The sequence below is a fragment of the Eupeodes corollae genome, chromosome 1 (genome assembly GCF_945859685.1).
Source record: "Eupeodes corollae chromosome 1, idEupCoro1.1, whole genome shotgun sequence".
NCBI classification, from domain to species: Eukaryota; Metazoa; Arthropoda; class Insecta; order Diptera; family Syrphidae; genus Eupeodes; species Eupeodes corollae.
The window spans coordinates 127,401,244-127,419,400 of NC_079147.1; the positions used below are offsets into that span (position 1 = coordinate 127,401,244).

Consider the following 18,157-nt stretch of genomic DNA (forward strand, 5'->3'; position numbering starts at 1 on the left):
TATTGTTATAATTATTATTATTATAATTATTATTATTATTATGATTATTATTATTATTATTATTATTATTGTTATTTTTATTATAATTATTATTGTGTTTACTATTTTTATTATTATTATTATAATTATTATTAGATGTTTTATTATTATTTTTATTTATACTATTACTATCATTATTATTATCACTATTAAAATTGTTATTGTTATAATTATTATTATTATTATTATTATTATTATTATTATTATTATTATTATTATTATTATTATTATTATTTTTATTATTATTATTATTATTATTATTATTGTTATTATTATTGTTTTTATTATTATTATTATTATTATAATTATTATTAGATGTATTATTATTATATTATTATTTTTATTCATACTATTACTATCATTATTATTATCACTATTAAAATTGTTATTGTTATAATTATTATTATTATTATTATTATTATTATTATTAACATTATTATAATTACTATTATTATTATTATTATTATTATCATTATTATTATTATTATTATTATTATTATTATTATTATTATTATTATTATTATTATTATTATTATTATTATTATTATTATTATTATTATTATTATGATTATTATTATTATTATTATTATTATTGTTATTTTTATTATAATTATTATTGTGTTTACTATTTTTATTATTATTATTATAATTATTATTAGATGTTTTATTATTATTTTTATTTATACTATTACTATCATTATTATTATCACTATTAAAATTGTTATTGTTATAATTATTATTATTATTATTATTATTATTATTATTATTATTATTATTATTATTTTTATTATTATTATTATTATTATTATTATTATTATTATTATTATTATTATAACTATTATTATTAGTATTATTATTATTATTATTATTATTATTATTATTATTATTATTATTATTATTATTATTATTATTATTATTATTATTATTATTATTATTATTATTATTATTATTATTATTATTATTATTTAACAATTTTAGAAGTTTCTTACAGTTAGACACATAGTTTAGAACAGTCATTCTGCTAAGCCGATATGTAAAATCAAAAACAGCTTTTTGTGCTTGAAGATCAAACGTCAAAAAGCTTTTTGGCGGTCGATGGCCAAGGAGCAGTGGAAAAAATGTGGGACATTTTCTTCTATAGGGATGAAACATCTGTATAGTTTCTTAAGCTTATGATCTTGCGCATCGCTCCTTATGAAGAAGCAAAGGTCACATGGATTCCCTCGTTTTCCATAAAATAAAAGAAATTTCAATTATCCATGTCAATTAAAAGGGGTGCGCTCAAATATTGACAGCCATAGTTTTCACAATAAAAAAAAATTTATCATCACTGTCGGCGAGACTTAAACTCCCTATTATCAAAATTCCTACCTTTGATGGTTCTCTTAAAATGTGGCCAGAATTTAAAAGCTTGTTTGAAGCAATGGCAAATAAAAATACTTCAATATCTGATGCTCATAAGATGCAGTATTGAAAAGGTAATTTATCTGGTGAAGCGGCACGAACATTTCGAAATAGCAACACAAACTTTGGGTCAGTTATTGAAAGATAATCAATTCAAACTTCTTTTCGATCAGTCAAAAATAACTCAAGGGTCATCTGAAAATCTCAAAGTTTTGTTAGATACGGTATGCATGTTGGTTCAAGATTGCATTCACTGCTGACATAAATTAAATTTATCGATAAATTTGGGTAGCTTTAAGTGATTCAATGTATTAAGGTAGTTAAAACGTACTTCCTTAACACGGTTACATTCGTTACTGCTGCTATCCGATAGCTTCAACAACTTGCACCTGATGAACGTGATGACTTCCCACTTGCATTGAAGATAGCCATGAAGAACTTTTACGTCTATGATCTTATTCATGGGATAGACTAAGTAGAGAGGCGTTTAAGATGCAGACACAGGTTATTAAAACCAATTCCACTATCCTTCGACTAGAAAAATGCAACTAAGGCTCTTGGGATCCAGTACCACCGAACGTTTTCACCTTCAAAATCCAGTTTCCAGAACATAAGAAAATTACAAAGAGGACCATACTATCAGATCATGTTCACCTTTACGACTTTACAATCCTTGGGGGTGGGGTGTATATTTAAAGCGCACCATATTTATGAAACACGTTTGTGGCCAATAGAGTGGCAGAAATAAAAGAACTTACGGATGAGTGTTTTTCCATCCAAGAACAACCCCTCTGACATCTCGTTGCGAGGAGCCTCACCAAGTGATCTTACTCAAACCTGTCAATGGTGTTATGGACCATATTTCCTTCAATCGTTTGATAAAATTGTTCATCCTTCGGTTGATATCGAACTAAAAGAACTTCAAATGAGACGGTCAGATAGTTCCAAAACCAAAAGTAAGTCGATCGTATCTGGGTACGCCATTATTAACATTTTTCATCTCATTGTTCACTTCACTACATTCCAATCAAATCAACTTCTTTTCAATAGTTTTTCATCAATTAATCTGTTATATCGAGCCGCAGCGTACTGGCGTCGGTCGGTTCTTAAAAAAATTTCAATTCAAGGTAGGAAAACTACCAAAGGAGAAATAATCTCTAAACAAAATGCGAAACTTTCGCTATTCATGGATGTAGAAGGAATCTTTGGAGTTGGGGGCCGCTAAGAAAGTATTTATATCCCTTATTCACAAAAGCATCCAGTAATACTCCAGTCAAAAAATTTTCCTTGCGTCACTCGTCTGCCACGATGCCCATATGAAAACCCTCAATGGCGGTCAACAATCAGAGTACTGGATTTTGCGTTTAAAATCGACTACTAAGAAATTTATCCATAAATGTTTGAATTATAACAGATTTAATGCAACACCCACACAGGAGAAAATGTCACTTATTGTGTGTGCATTGGTTTTTCGATAGTAATTCGGAAATTCCATGTGCATTATGTTCATGAACGACGAGCGTGAGAGCTGCAATTGTTGGAAACCATAACGGTTTGACTCTTTAGCCACACTAATGCAAATGTCAGCAATATTGCAGTATGAGGTGTACTACAGACTTGGTTTACCTAAGTTTTTGCACGGTTTTTCTGATTTAACCCATATTTGGACGGTTAAATTGACCGAAAAAAATCACGGATATATGCATTTTGATTTGAACGCCCATTCTTATGATAAGCATGAATAACTTTAACTGCTTGATCTATTGCGTATCTTTCCATGGTTCAAATTGTTAGCATAAAATTGAGAAATGTCTAATAAAAAGCCGAAACGAAACTCTTTAACGCTACCACCTAGCTGAATGTTGGTACACACCTTCATGACTTTGTTGTAAACATCGTGTAAAGAGTCGCATCACGCACGCGTTAAAGGTATTTAAAGGTCAAACATTTTGTTAGAGCTTCAACAGCGAAACTTTTTTGGTAAATTACCTGTACTCAACATAATATGATGAAAATTAGGTGTAAGTTCATACGTATGTATATGTAGAACTTTACGTTGTTCACAAATATTCTTATTTCGAAATCATTTTCACTATCACTTCAATCAATCAAAAAATACATTTTTTTAAAACCAGATATGTTTTATTGCAGCAGAGCATAACCTGCCGATTTTTTATACTGTAATAATATTTGTTACATATGTTAAGATTAATCTAATTTAAAATGTTATAGCTTAAAATAGTAAGCATTTTGCCTCGCTCACAGCCAGAACTGAAAGGTTTATTTTTTAAATTTGCTTCCAGATCTTTGATATATACCTAAAAAGAGAAAATAAAAAAAAAAATGTTGTTATTGGCCATTTTTATTATTGTTTAAAATTTAGGAATAACATAAGTTTGTCATACAAATTAATTTTAGGGTCTGCTGAAATCTTGTGCGCAAAACCAATAGGACTTATTATTTGAAAATGAACATTGAATAATAATACAACATAAATTAATATTTGAATTGCATATTTAAGGTGCATAAAAGTTTTGTTTTTCTACACAGGGAGTCTCGAAAAAGTTGATGCCAAACTAAATGTGGTGTGGAAAGATCATGGCCTATGAGAATTTGCTAAATGGACTTGTTTCTCCCGTCCAGGTATTCGAGTAACGGCTGTTTTTATGAAATTTTAATGTAATGGTTTTTGTCTTGTTTTTACTGCTTTTGAAATTTTTAGCAAAACAAATTTGTTACTTTGAGAAATTAATTAATACTTTTTTCCGATCATTTTTGTTCATCTTTTTCTCAATGTAACTTTGTATGTTATTTCAAAATAGTATTTGTTTTTTTAATTTACTCAAGGGGTTCTATTTCACTTTACACAATACCTGAGCTTACTAAATCTTCATCTTTTTCTGATTTATTTTTTGATTTTTTTAATATATTTATTTATTTTGGAGGTATAGATAGAAAAAACTGAAAAATTCACTTGGCAACAACCAAAACATATAACACATTATTTTAGGGTAGTTTTTAATGCTCGACCTAATAAGACTTATTCATTCAAAAGGTTATGAAACTTTTTAAACATAAGTGGTAAAATATAAAAAAATATAATTAAAATAAAAATATCTATGTGGCATTTAAGCAGTTGTATTATTTGTCATAAGCATTAGGAATCAATATAGTCCATAAATATATTTGAGGTCAAGGGTGTTTTCTTTAGGTAGAGAGATGTATGTAGCATGATTGGCATAACATTTTACAATTAATTGATAGAAACAAGTTAAGTTAATCAGTTTGAAATATGTCAGTTGCCATGGCAACCCATAATCCTAACTGTGTTCAAAAAGCTTCTGATTATTATAGTATAATTTTATGTTCCTATGTTTATTTTAAATAAAATACAAATTATCCGGATGGATGCATGGATTGTCTAATTCTAATGCATCGGTAGCTGGGGTTGTGGCAGCGGGTGAGGCAACGGGAGTGATAACAACTACTCGGAATACTGTGGAACGTAGTAGGACGGGCCATTGCTGGCGAGCGAATGCAGAAAAAAAGAAAAAACACAATGTTCATGTTTGTGGACAAAATGTTGCGGAAGGTCTTGATGTTGTTGTGACTCACAAATGGCATCATGTTTAAAAGTTTGATGCTTCTACATTTGCAAAATGTTTATCAAGATATGTTGCTGTTAACTTGTTAAAAAGAATTTATAAACTTTAAAGTTGGAATTCCAGCTAATAACTTTAAGTTAGCATTGATTGGATCAAATTGGCCGAAAAATACTGTCGTGACGGATTTTATTCCTAGAGATGGAGCAAAAAACGAAGAACTTCTGAAAATTACTGGACAGAGGGAAGTAGATCAGGGGAAAGGAGTAAATGCATGGATTTAAACAAGAATGAATTTTTAATGTATTACCAAAACATGGGTGGAATAAGAGGAAAATTCAAAGATCTCTCTGCTCTTGTTGATTCATCCGAATATCATATTTTTGCTTTTGTGGAAACGTGGCTATTATTTAACGAAATAGGTAACGAGGAGACATTGGATGCGTCGGAATTTTCATTATTTCGTCGAGATCGTCATGTGATGTTGGATATAGAATGGGTGGAGGTGTTCTTCTTGCTGTTCGGAGACCACTGGTGGCATATCTTATTTATCAAACAATTCATCTCCAGAAGAGAACATCATTGAACAAATATGTGTTTCTATTGAAGGAGATTCTTAACTTAATTGAAGTGTGCTTTATTCACAACTCTTTATATATAATGCTAGACCTTGTCTTCATTAATGAGGATAATGCAATCATTGTTACTGAGTGCATCCCTTTGTTTTCAAATTCCATCCACCATGTTGCCCTGTTAATTTGTACCTTTTAGATATTTTTGAAAGAGAATTGGCTTTCTCTGTTCCGCGATCTCTAACTAGAATGAACTCGCATCCTCCGTGGTCTAATGTAAGGTCGCGTAAGTTAAAGAATGCTAAGAGTAATGCTTTAAAAAGTATCAATTATCTTAAAACCAAATAGATTTCATGTTATATTCTCGCCTTAGGAAAGAGTATGTTTTCCTGTCCAAGTTTTGCTATAGTAGTTATGTATGTTCAAAAAACAGAACAAAATCTCAAGCTCAATCTCAAATGTTTTTTAAATTTTATTAATTTCAAATGGAAATCAATTGGTTTTCCATCGTCAATGATTCACAATGATGTTACATCTAGTGATCCTAGAATTATTGTTGATTGGTTTGCCGATAATTTTTAAAACATCTACAACTCCTCTGATGTTGTTATTGGTAATAACTATGACGCAAGTTCTTTATTACCATTGACTGACTGCTGTCATATCTTTTAGGATATTGATGATGTAAGTTCTGCCTTACGTGAACTGGACCCATCGATTTATCCAGATTGTCATGGAATTTTTCCACTTGTTTTAACGCACTGCTTTGAAACTTAGAATTATCCGCTTCAATTTAAATTTAATCAGTCTCTTTCTTGTGGTGTTTTCTTAGATGAGTGGAAAATTTCCACTATCAATCCTATTTTATAAGATCATCTAGTAAAAGTAAAATTATATTGCATTATTAAAAATCATATTTCTTATTCCCAACATGATCCGGATCAGATCATGATAATAAAACAGCATGGGATCATCATATTTTTTTTTACTATTTAAAGTTTTTATTATAAACTTTTATATTTGTAGTTCTTATTGAAAGCGATGATAGCGATGAATAACTCTCGTAAAATTTGTCCGCACTACTAGATGATACGAGTAGTTCCAATTCCTCAGCAGACGAATAAAATAACAAATTTGTTGGGTATTGTGCATACGTTTTGTGACGCAGATTTTAAAAATCACTTTCGGCTTCATAGGTCAACTGTCGTCATTTTGATAGGTATACACAAAATGTTTCTTATTTTATATTAACGTTTAGATGTAAATATTAAAATTTATACTAGATCGGTATAAGTTATTGCCACGATTTGTTACCACACCAAGAAGAAAAACATACATTTCTGTTCCACCGCTTGGGGAATTGTGAAGAGGGTGACTTTATGGCTTATATTCATCGGTCATGAATATGTGAAGTGGCCAAGCAGAGAAGAAATTGCCCAAAATATGGCTACAATGGAGGCAAAAACAAAGATGCCAGGAATTTTGGGATGTATTGACGGATCACACATAATAATCAAGGCCCCGGTTTCAAACAAAGAAGATTATTTCAACAGAAAGCATAGCTACAGCCTTCTACTGCAAGGTGTTGTTGATGCAAAGAAAACATTTATAAATGGTTTCTGTGGAGAACCGGGGGCTTGCACGACAGCCGAATTCTACATAGATCCGATCTATACAAGGATGCATGCGAGAGGACAGAAGAACTTTTTTCATTTAACTGTTTCTGCTTAGCGACTCAGCATCAGCATATCCATATCTTGACTGGCTTATTGCACCCTTCAAAGACAATGGGAATGGGGCAGCTGCTCAACGTAAATTTAGTGAAATTCATTCTTCGGGACGAATATTAGTAGAGCATTCATTTGGTCTACTAAAAACTCGTTTCCGAAGAGTTCTTCATTTTACTGAGCAAACAAACTTAAACGTAAATTTGGAGGTCTGCGCATGCATATTACATAACATGTGTGTAGATAACTTGATTTTCATACAGTGTCCTCAAACAGTAATGGGCGGCAGCAGCTAATAGACGAATTAATAAACAGACATCTAATTTATATATAAAAGTATTTTAATAAAAGTTTCTTTATTGAACTAAAAACGAAATAAAAACAAAAACATCACAAATCCATTTCTCATAAAACACAAAATTGAAATCAAAAATAATAAAAAAAAAAATTCATAAACTACATATATGTAGGTACTAAAAAAACGAAGAAAAGTTACTAGGAGAATTATTTTATAAACCATGACATACATATGCTTATGAAATTTATGGTTTATAAAATAATTCTCTAAGCAACTTTTCTTTCCTGACTAGGCGAGCTTCGCTTCCTTCTTCTGCTTCATCCATTTTTCTTAATTTTTTGGCCATATATTCCTTCAAAATTTCGTTTCTGTCCGCAGCCCTTTTTTCCTTCATCTCAAATCAAATCAAATGGGGTGGCGCAACAGTCCGTTGTGAACCAGGGCCTATTGACTTACAACTCTCAACCATTCCTGTGTGCGAGTAATGTTGTCAGGAATGGAAGGGACCTACAATTTTTATGCCGAATCCGAACGGCTAGTTTAAGAAAGCACTTTTTCATGACAAGAATTACTCTTGAAGGATTTGTCAATTCCTCGCAAGAGGCAGTACCCGCTAAAATTATTTTTTTTAAATTAAGGTGGCACAGGCAGGGATTGAACCCAAGACCCCTCGCATGACAGTCCAACGCACTAACCATCATGCCACGGGTACTGGCTTTTTCCTTCATCTCCCAATTTTTTTTTGTTCACCATCCCTTGCCTTTTTTATGATGTTGCACCGATCCCGATGGGTGAAGAAGAAGACGCTTCCGGGTTTAAGGATATACTTGATTCTGCACAAATATGTTACTATTTTTTTATTTCAATCCTCTACCTGGCTGCGAAACATTAACTGTTTCAATCCTTTTTGTAGCTATTCTATTTGCTGATGAAATAGAAGATGCTAGAGGAGTTTTACTGGATTCTGTAAAAAAAAAAAATTGTTAAATTATTTGCATAAATAAATAAATTTAAAGCTTATACATTTTGTTTCCATTGACAGCTCTTCTATTTTTTTGCCACACAAATTTATTGAATGTGTGTTTTTAATAATGGGCTGGGAACCAAATATTTCATTCATTTGGTCCTCAAAAGGAGCTTTGATTAAGGACTCTCCAGTCCTTTTGTTCTTGTCAACAGCAGTCTTATAGGCTCTTAGTAAGTTTTTTTAATTTTAACCTAAGCATTTCCTCTGTTGTTGGCTGGATCTACAAAAAACAAACAAAATAGGTTTAAATTATAATCCTTAAACTTAAACATGAATTACCTACCAAAACTCGAAGTGAAATCAAGTCCTCCAAAACATTCTTCATCGCAAATTTTTTCAGTCTGGCACTTTCAAACTCAAATTTTCGTTTGGAATAAGTATCTAGAAAGGGTTTGGTTTCTTGTGCACTCCAGATTCTTCTTGGCCTAAAATTAAAATCAAATTTGACGAATGCAATACGAGATAGGTATATTTATTTTACAAATTACTTACAATTTATTTGTGTTTTCCATTTTTTGTGGTTGCAGATTTGGGAATTATTTGACGTTTAAAGCAGAGTTGCCCAAAGAACATTTTATTTCATGAATATTTTTTTGTTGTTCTTTTTAGGGAAAAATTATATCCATTAATTGGGCTTAATTGGCATTTTTTGCACTTATCCATTTTAGGTTCACTAATTTATGTTTTATATAGTCAAAGGTTTTTGTTTTGTGTGTTTGGTATAAAAAGTAATTCAAAATTAAATTGCTTACTTTCCATTTGAATTATTTTTTTCAGTCGGATGGAAATGTAACTATGGCAATATGGGTTATATCTTAAATAGTTGGTAGTGATACCAATATATTAATGTTATATTACAAATTGCATCCCTCTCGGTGCGAAATAGACAAATAAATTTTGGATTTCAAATTAAGATCCAAACGCAAAGCAGGATCTTGATTTGTTGTTGTAATGCATGTAAATGAATGATCTGGATTAGATCATGGTGATAATAAAACGCGGCTAAAGAAGACATTTCAGTATTATGATGCTGAGGTGTGGATAATGGTGAATTATTGTGAGTTGGTGGTTCTTTATTGTTATTGTTATTGATTTCACGCAAGACAATTTTTTTTCATTTATGAGAATTGGAGAATTTATGTTAGCTGAGTAGTACACTCAGATTAATTTAAGAAGATGTTGATGAACTTTTCATTGAATCATGGACCGTTTCTGTTTCCATAGCTAAAGCGGTGCTGGCTAAAGGGCTAGAAGACGGTGCATTGGATTTCAATGAGCAATTGGTGATATTATCCAGAAGGGCGTTTGAATCAATGTCTCTAACAGGGCTTTTGGTATTCTTTTTGGCGATTTTACGTTGAGGAGAATTATTAGAAAACAATGATTTGAGGTCATTAAGATCATTTTGTATACCATTAAAAGTTAGGGAAAGAAAATAATTTATGAAAATGAAGAGGTTTAAATTCACAAAAGAGTCACATTTCCAGAACAAATTACGATTTGTTAATGATTTAAAGTTTTCTTCAGATTGCTCGACACAGTTTTTATGAAAATGACGACCGCAGAAATATCCGCACTCGACGAATTCAGTGTTATTAGAGCGTTTGATTACAAGATTGCAACTAGCACAGACATTTTATTTATTTATTTATTTATTTAGCTTAATACAAGCTATCATAACTTAACTTAACTTAAAACTAGCTTAACATTAACATTTTTTTTTTTTTGCAGTTCTTGTTATCAGTTTTCAACATTAATTCATGTGGGCCCTAAGGCCCACATCAAAGCTCTTTAATGTACAAGAACTAACAATTTTGATTTTACTTAACTTAAAATTACAGGGGACGGGGAATTCGGACTCAAAAAGGGAAAAAGTAAAGGGTATCTTTCAGATGGGATTTGGAAATGTTGAAATCGAAAACTACCATAGCAGCGTTGCAGTGACGAAGAATTCTGGACATTGGTTCAAAGTGCCCGTAATTAGTGCGGTGATGAGGGATATAGAAAAGGGAAACAGATCGCAGATTTCGAGGGTTAGTGTTAAGATGAATATCACTCAGGAGTGCCGGGGAATCTATATTGCCCATTAACAATTGGTGAGCAAATAAATATATAAGGGCTGCAAACCTATCAGTTTTAGTCGATCGGCATAAGGAGGCAAGTTGGATGTATCATCCCAGGGGAGGCCACGTAAGGCAAATCGAACGAAACGTCTTTGAACATTTTCAATTCTGAGTGAATGGTTTTCATAAAAGGGAGACCATACTTGGCATGCATATTCAAGATGAGGACGGACTAGGGAAATGTAAAGCGCTTTAGTTACATAGGGGTTGGCAAATTCTTTTGACCATCTCTTAATAAAACCGAGAGATCTATTAGCTTTATTAATAATTTGGTCAAAATGGGAAGGGAAGTTCAGGTGTTTGTCACACATAATACCAAGATCTCTAATAGAATCGACTACGTTGACGGCGTCATTAAGGAAGTAGTATACTCTATGAGATGGGATTTGTTTGCGCGAAAAAATGGTCAGCACGAACCATGTATTATTAGCAGATTCTAGCCTGCTTAGTCTCAAATTCCAGTCCGATAACTTCCAGGAATGGCCACATTTTTTAATTATTTCGTCCTCTGCAATAGTATTCACTGAGGTGGTTTGTTGCAGAGAGTCAGCTGCCAGGTTTGCCGCATGAATTTCATCACGAATGGATACGTTCGCGATATCACATGACGGTATGCCGGGTTGTTTAATGATGTCGTAGAGAAGCGATTCAATTTTTTGAGATTTAACATTTAGGCTTTCAAGCTCGCGGTACACACTCGTATATTTCTGTTCTTGATTGCTTATATCGCAAGCAATAGATATGAGTGCCGTTGAAACCCGAGTAAGCATACAATTAATGTTTTCAAATTCGTTAACGAGTCTGACGTGTGTAACTTCACTCATTTGATTGGAGGAGGGGGAGAGCCGTGATGACGAACTTTGCAAACAGCAATCAATATCAGATTTCAGTAGGTTTAACTGGTCAGACAAGTTTTTTTTCAGATCGTTTGCCGACCAAGTTAGCACCTTTAACTTATCGTCAATGTCTACACGAAGAGAATTCAACCCACCTATGACGTCACAATATTGTTTTTCCAAAGAACGTATCGTGGAAAGGCACTGCGTAGACGATTGTTGACATTGGATGTTTGAGTCCTCAACACTGTTACAAACATGATCAAATTTCTTGGAGAGATTAGAAATTTGATCTTGGCAAACCGAATGTTCGTTAGATAGGGATTCTTTTAAACATTGAATTGCAATCATAATATCCGACACAGATATTTTATTGCATTCATCGCAATAAAACGCGAAATTGCGTAGATAGTCTTTTAGGTATACACTCGCCTTTCTGGCCAAGCCAGCACAAGAGGGGTGTAAGTATTTCCCACAAAGGCCACTGCACTTTAATAGTTCCGCGTTTGAGTCAACGATGACACACATTTTATTGGCGCACGACATAATTAATCAAAAAAGAAATAATATGGTTTTTTTTGTTAAAGTTATTGTTTAGTTGCTTTTAATTTTTTCTATGCTTGTTAGTACACAAGAAGAAAAAAATGCTGGTGTAATGGGAAACGGCGATGAGCAGTAAAGTAGGTCGGGTAAGAACTATCACACGCGCTGCGAGTATATTGATAGTTTTTTTTTTTTTTTGATTTGTAATTGATTATTTGGGGTCGGTAAAAAGGTGGAAAAGGGCAACTAAGGAGCGAAAAGAAAATGCGACTGCACTTGACGAAGGTATATCACGACATTTTAAGAGTTAGTTACAACTGACTCAATGCAAAGTTAAACGAAACTTAGAACGAAACCTACTATAGCCTTTATTGAAGCTATTATCAAACTATCTTGCATTGAAAACAATAACCCTACAAAATTTCTAAATAATATGGAAGCAAATCGCATTTTCAAACGAATTTGCGATGAGTTAACAAATTGTAAAAGTTATACTTAAAAAACATATATATATATTTTATTAACAAAATGTTATTGAATTGTGCGCGTCGAACCAAATCGGGGTACAAGTCGTTCTGCACATTCGTCGCTATGATCTTATGCATGACTCCTCGGATGCTGTACTGTAACGTTCGAGGAGTCACGTACACCTTTCTGGTTAGGTGGCTTCATCGTCAGTTTTACCTATGTTCGGTTATCTTTTTGTTTTAATAGTTTCCAGACAAAGTGCACGAATTTTGTTTATTGTGTGTTGTATTGTATCATTATATATTGTTACACTTTATTTTGTTAATATTATTTATTATTTGAACCAAATTATAACAAAACTAACCTAGCGGCGCTGCAGTGTAGCACACAACGAAATTATCAAATCGCATTCAACCAAGTACGAGCGCTAAACAAAAGAGAGAACAAAAAAATTCAACTATAAATACAGCTAGTTGACGAAGCTGTAACCGCGGCTGCTCAGCTGGGCTGGGTTCTTTTATAAGAATTTTTCTTTAAATTGTAACGATGTTCATTTATTTATAAAATCAAGCAAATTGCGACAGTTTGGAAATATTTTATTGCAAGTACTTACAGTGGGGTACATTACAATAAAAATAGATGCCAATAATTTTTTTTTAAAACCGAGAAAGAAAATTCCAAAATTCTTTGCGATGAGTGAAGCGAAGATAAAAAGATAACACAACGAAAAATCGATTTTTAAAATTAATATTTATTTTTGGGAAAGCGTGGAATTAACGATCCCTATATTAAAACCCAATATATTTTTTAAATAAAAGTTAGCAAATTACAAAGAATTTAAATAATAGAAAAAAAAACAAATGGTAAAAGAAAATGGGTATTTAACACCGGACGCGTATATATACAAGTTAACACATGATATCTCGATCATGCGAAGTGTCACCAACCTCACAGGAAATAGATTTAATAAACAAATATATCGAAATCTCAACATCACGTCCGATGCCAAAAAATGAAACATGATACTCCTGGTAACCAGACAATGCTATGATATAAACATCATCTCTCTTGGTAGGGATATTGAATATTTTTAGATGCTAGCTTTTAGAATTAATTGTACCTTAGAAGTAAGCGGTTGAAATTGGTGTAATAAAATATTTTTATTTTTTTAAAACTTGAAATATAAATGATATAAATTAATTGGGGGCTCAACCGGGATCGCGTTTTAACTTAACTTGAACAAAAAAAGTAAAGTGTTAATTTTTGCGATCGGCCAGTTACATACGATTTGAAAAAAAAATTAAAAATAAATATTTTTAACAAAAAGTAAAATCAGTGATAGTGCCATTTTTTGCCAAATAAACGGCCAAATATCCTTCAAAGAAAGGAGAAAGTGCAAAAAAACCAAAGAAACAGTTCATTGGACAAACAATCCAAGACATAAAGTTTCTAAAGGAAATTAAATAACTAAAGTGCTGAGTGCCACGAAGAAGGAGAAGACACAGATACATATATATATTCAACGGACAGCAGAAGGCATCCGGAGAAGCAGATGTTAATTTTAGTAAGACAAATTATTTAAGAACATATTAGAAATACAAAGTGGCTTAAACCTTAAATGTGGAAAAGGAAAAATAAAAAAAATAATATAAAAGAAGTAATAGAAATTAAAGAGTTAGAAAAAATTAAATTTGATATAGATTATAAAGAAATAAATTTCGAAATGGCTTTCGACTCTACTAGTGTGTCCGCAGCAACTGTGGACCAAATGCTCGCAAGAGCTTTACAAACTAATAATATTGAGGTGCAACGATTGTTGCAAGAGCAAGAAAGAGAATATAAACGGAAAATTGATGAATTAGAGTCAATGGTTTCCGGATTAGGGCTAAATAATATAGTAACCGAATTTTCTTGTCAAGTAATTGACCCAAACATAAATTGCATAGAATCTCTTGAGATTATAAAAAGTTTACCTGAATTTTCAGGAAATCAGAGTGCATATGTAAGTTGGCGTGAGGCTGCGCACAACTCAATGAAGTTGTACATTATAGGAAGTAGTAGATACTTCGCCGCCCTTACTATATTAAGAAATAAAATAACACAACATGCAAACGACGTACTCACCAACCACGGTACAGTACTTAACTTTGAAGCCATAATGGCAAGACTCGATTTTGCGTATGCGGACAAACGTCCAGTACATGTAATAGAACAAGAATTAAGTATATTGCGACAGGGTTCGCTACGACTTATAGATTTTTATAATGAGGTTAATAAAAAATTGACATTACTGACCAACAAAACTATAATGACTCATGGTTCAAGTTCACCAGTCACTATTGAGTTAAATAATATTAACAGACGAAATGCTCTTCGCGTATTCATTACAGGCCTTAACGGTCAACTGTCACAAATACTGTTTTCTCTCAACCCTCAAGATCTGCCAAATGCTTTAGCCAAAGCACAAGAACTTGAAAGTAATCACATTAGATCTAACTTTGCTTTACAATTTGCCCAACATAAAAATGAGAACAAAAACAACTGTAACGATAGGAATCATAATAACTTAAGATTCCCTAAAATAAATCAAACACAAAGACCAACTCAACATCAAAGACGGAACGACTATAGACAACTCCCACAATTATTTGAACCAATGGTTCTTGGCAGTTCTCAGAATAGGCCAATACCACAGCAACAAACCCAAAACCCGTTTAAGCAAGTTGATAGGAATTTTAATAATAATAATAATAGTTATGCGCCACGTTGGCAAAAACCGAATTTTAACACTTATAACAATAATACAAGACCTTTGTATAAGAGGGAAAGAGAGAGTGCACAGCATTCTATCCAACCACCTCCGGTAAAATTCGAGAGAGTTAATAACCTCAACGAAAACGAGCATTTTTTAGGAGAAAAGTGGGATTACCCCACTTACGAAGAAGAATAGGGAACAAAGTAATCAAAATACTTATAGATACCGGTGCCAGTTGCAATTACTGTCAACCAGGTATATTGAGTGACCCAATCACTCTACCTATACTAAAGCGTGCCCGAACCGTAAACGGGGAAATATTAATTAATAAATGCCACGAAGCATTAATATTAAATACGAAAACAAGATTTTATGTAATAAGAAATCTTGAATACGAAGCTCTAATAGGAGCAAATTTATTAAGTCTGGTCAATGCCAGAATAGATTTTAATGATAACACATTAAAATATAATAGTAAATCTGAAAAAATATATTTTGAAGAAGATTATAATATGATTAATCATATTCAGGGAAGTGATGTATGTAAACAAGTGGATGAGATGATGAAGAAAATAAAAAGTATTCATTCAAACATTGATACCACATTGCCTTTTAGGACTGATGTTACAGCGGAAATCCGTACAAGTTCAGACCGTCCTATTTGGACTAAGCAATATCCTTATCCCTTAAGCGCAAACAAGTTCGTGAATAACGAAATTCATGATCTATTGAAAAAAAATATAATAAGGCCGTCAAAAAGTCCTTACAACTCGCCAGTTTGGGTTGTTCCAAAGAAAGGAACGAACGAGGATGGCACTTCCAAAAATCGTTTAGTTATTGATTATAAGAAATTAAACGAACAAACAATTTCGGATAAATATCCAATACCTGACACTAACGTCATATTATCTAATTTAGGAAAGGCAAAGTACTTTTCGACATTAGATCTAGAAAGTGGATTCCACCAAATAAAGATGAAGGAATCTGACATAGAAAAGACAAGCTTTAGTATTAATAATGGCAAGTATGAATATACAAGATTGCCTTTTGGATTAAAGAATGCGCCTTCAATATTTCAACGTGCTATGGATGACATATTAAGACCTTATATAGGTAAATTCTGTCATGTTTATATAGATGATATAATTATATATTCAAATTCACTAGAAGAACATACAGATCATCTAAACACAATTATTAATACGCTAAAACGAGCAAACATGAAAATTTCAATAGAGAAATCTACCTTATATGAAGAAAAAGTAGATTTTTTAGGTTATGTCATCGGACATAATGTTATTAAAACCAATCCTAATAAGATACAAACTATAAAAGATTATCCTCAACCAAAAACCTTGAGACAACTTAGATCATTCTTAGGAATGATAGGCTACTACAGGAAATTTATACGTAACTATGCGCAAATAGCGAAACCACTTACAAAATTCCTACAGAGCGAAAATGGACAAGTTTCCACACATGTCGCCAAGAAAACTGAAATTAATTTAGATAATGAAGGAATTAATGCTTTCGAAAACTTAAAAAAACATTTAACCTCCGAAATCGAATTAAATCAACCCGATTACTCTAAACCATTCATTTTAACTACCGATGCCTCAGATGACGCCATCGGAGCTGTCTTATCGCAAGATAAAAAACCGATTACCTTTATATCGAAAACGCTAGGAAAAACTGAAAGGAATTACGCGGCGAACGAAAAAGAGCTGTACGCTATCGTTTACGCTCTGAAAAACTTACGTAACTACCTATACGGTGTTACAAATCTTGAGATCCATACGGATCACCAACCCCTCACATTTGCGGTATCACCCCGCAACCCAAATGCCAAAATGAAACGATGGCATGCGCTTATCGAGGAATACGCACCAAAGATGGTTTACAAACCAGGAACAACCAATGTAGTTGCCGATGCATTGTCAAGGCAAAATCTGAATCAGATTACTGATAGCGATTCTATTGCAACGTTACACTCAGCCGAAAGTAGCGAGGAAGACGATATAGAAATTATCGAACGTCCTGTGAACATGTATAACCAACAAATAATTATAAATAAAGGTCTAGAAACATTTCATGAACAATTAATTCCTTTTTCTAACAAAAAAAGACATCTTATCACATATTCTAATCCCGAAGATATTATCCCTTTATTTAAAGAATACCTTAAGGAAGGTATTGTAGCATTATTCACTACTCCAGAGGTAGTATATGAAATCAAAAATATACTAAAAAATAATTTTAAAAACAAATTCGTAAGAACAAAATTTTTTGCTAATGATATTACAAATAAGGATGATCAGACCTCTATAATAGAGCAGACTCATAACAGGGCACATAGAAATGCTCGGAAAAATATGAAGCAAATTATAGAAAAGTATTATTGGCCAAACATGCAAACCGAATTTTTACAATTTGCTAAAAATTGCGAAATTTGCAATACAAACAAATACAATAGACACCCCCACTTACATCCAATTGGCGAGGCGCCAATTCCTTTAAAAGAGGGAGAGACTGTACACATAGACGTTATGTTTACAGAAAAATTACAATTCTTGACATGTATAGATGAATACTCTAAATTTTTGATGATAAAAAATATTGACAACCGTCAAGATATGCCAAATAAAGTTTTAGAAATTTTACAAGTTTTCCCTGAATGCAAAAATATTATTTGTGACCAAGACGTAGCATTTACCTCTGCTGTCTTTACGACTCTTATGAAAAGATCAGATATTACAATATACT

General features: G+C 32.1%; 1 protein-coding gene and 1 pseudogene across 4 annotated transcripts in view; both read right to left on the minus strand.

Annotated features, from left to right (window-relative positions):
* Positions 1-253: 253 nt before the first annotated feature.
* On the minus strand, positions 254-600 carry LOC129943419 (myb-like protein D; annotated as a pseudogene).
* Positions 601-3,563: 2,963 nt separating this feature from the next.
* Positions 3,564-18,157, minus strand: part of LOC129952570 (protein doublesex) — a 298,820-nt gene continuing 284,226 nt past the window's right edge. For all 4 annotated transcript variants that reach the window (XM_056065227.1, XM_056065236.1, XM_056065220.1 and 1 more), the window contains one exon: positions 3,564-3,761. The gene's annotated coding sequence lies outside the window, so the exon portion shown is untranslated. The remainder of the gene's footprint in view (positions 3,762-18,157) is intronic.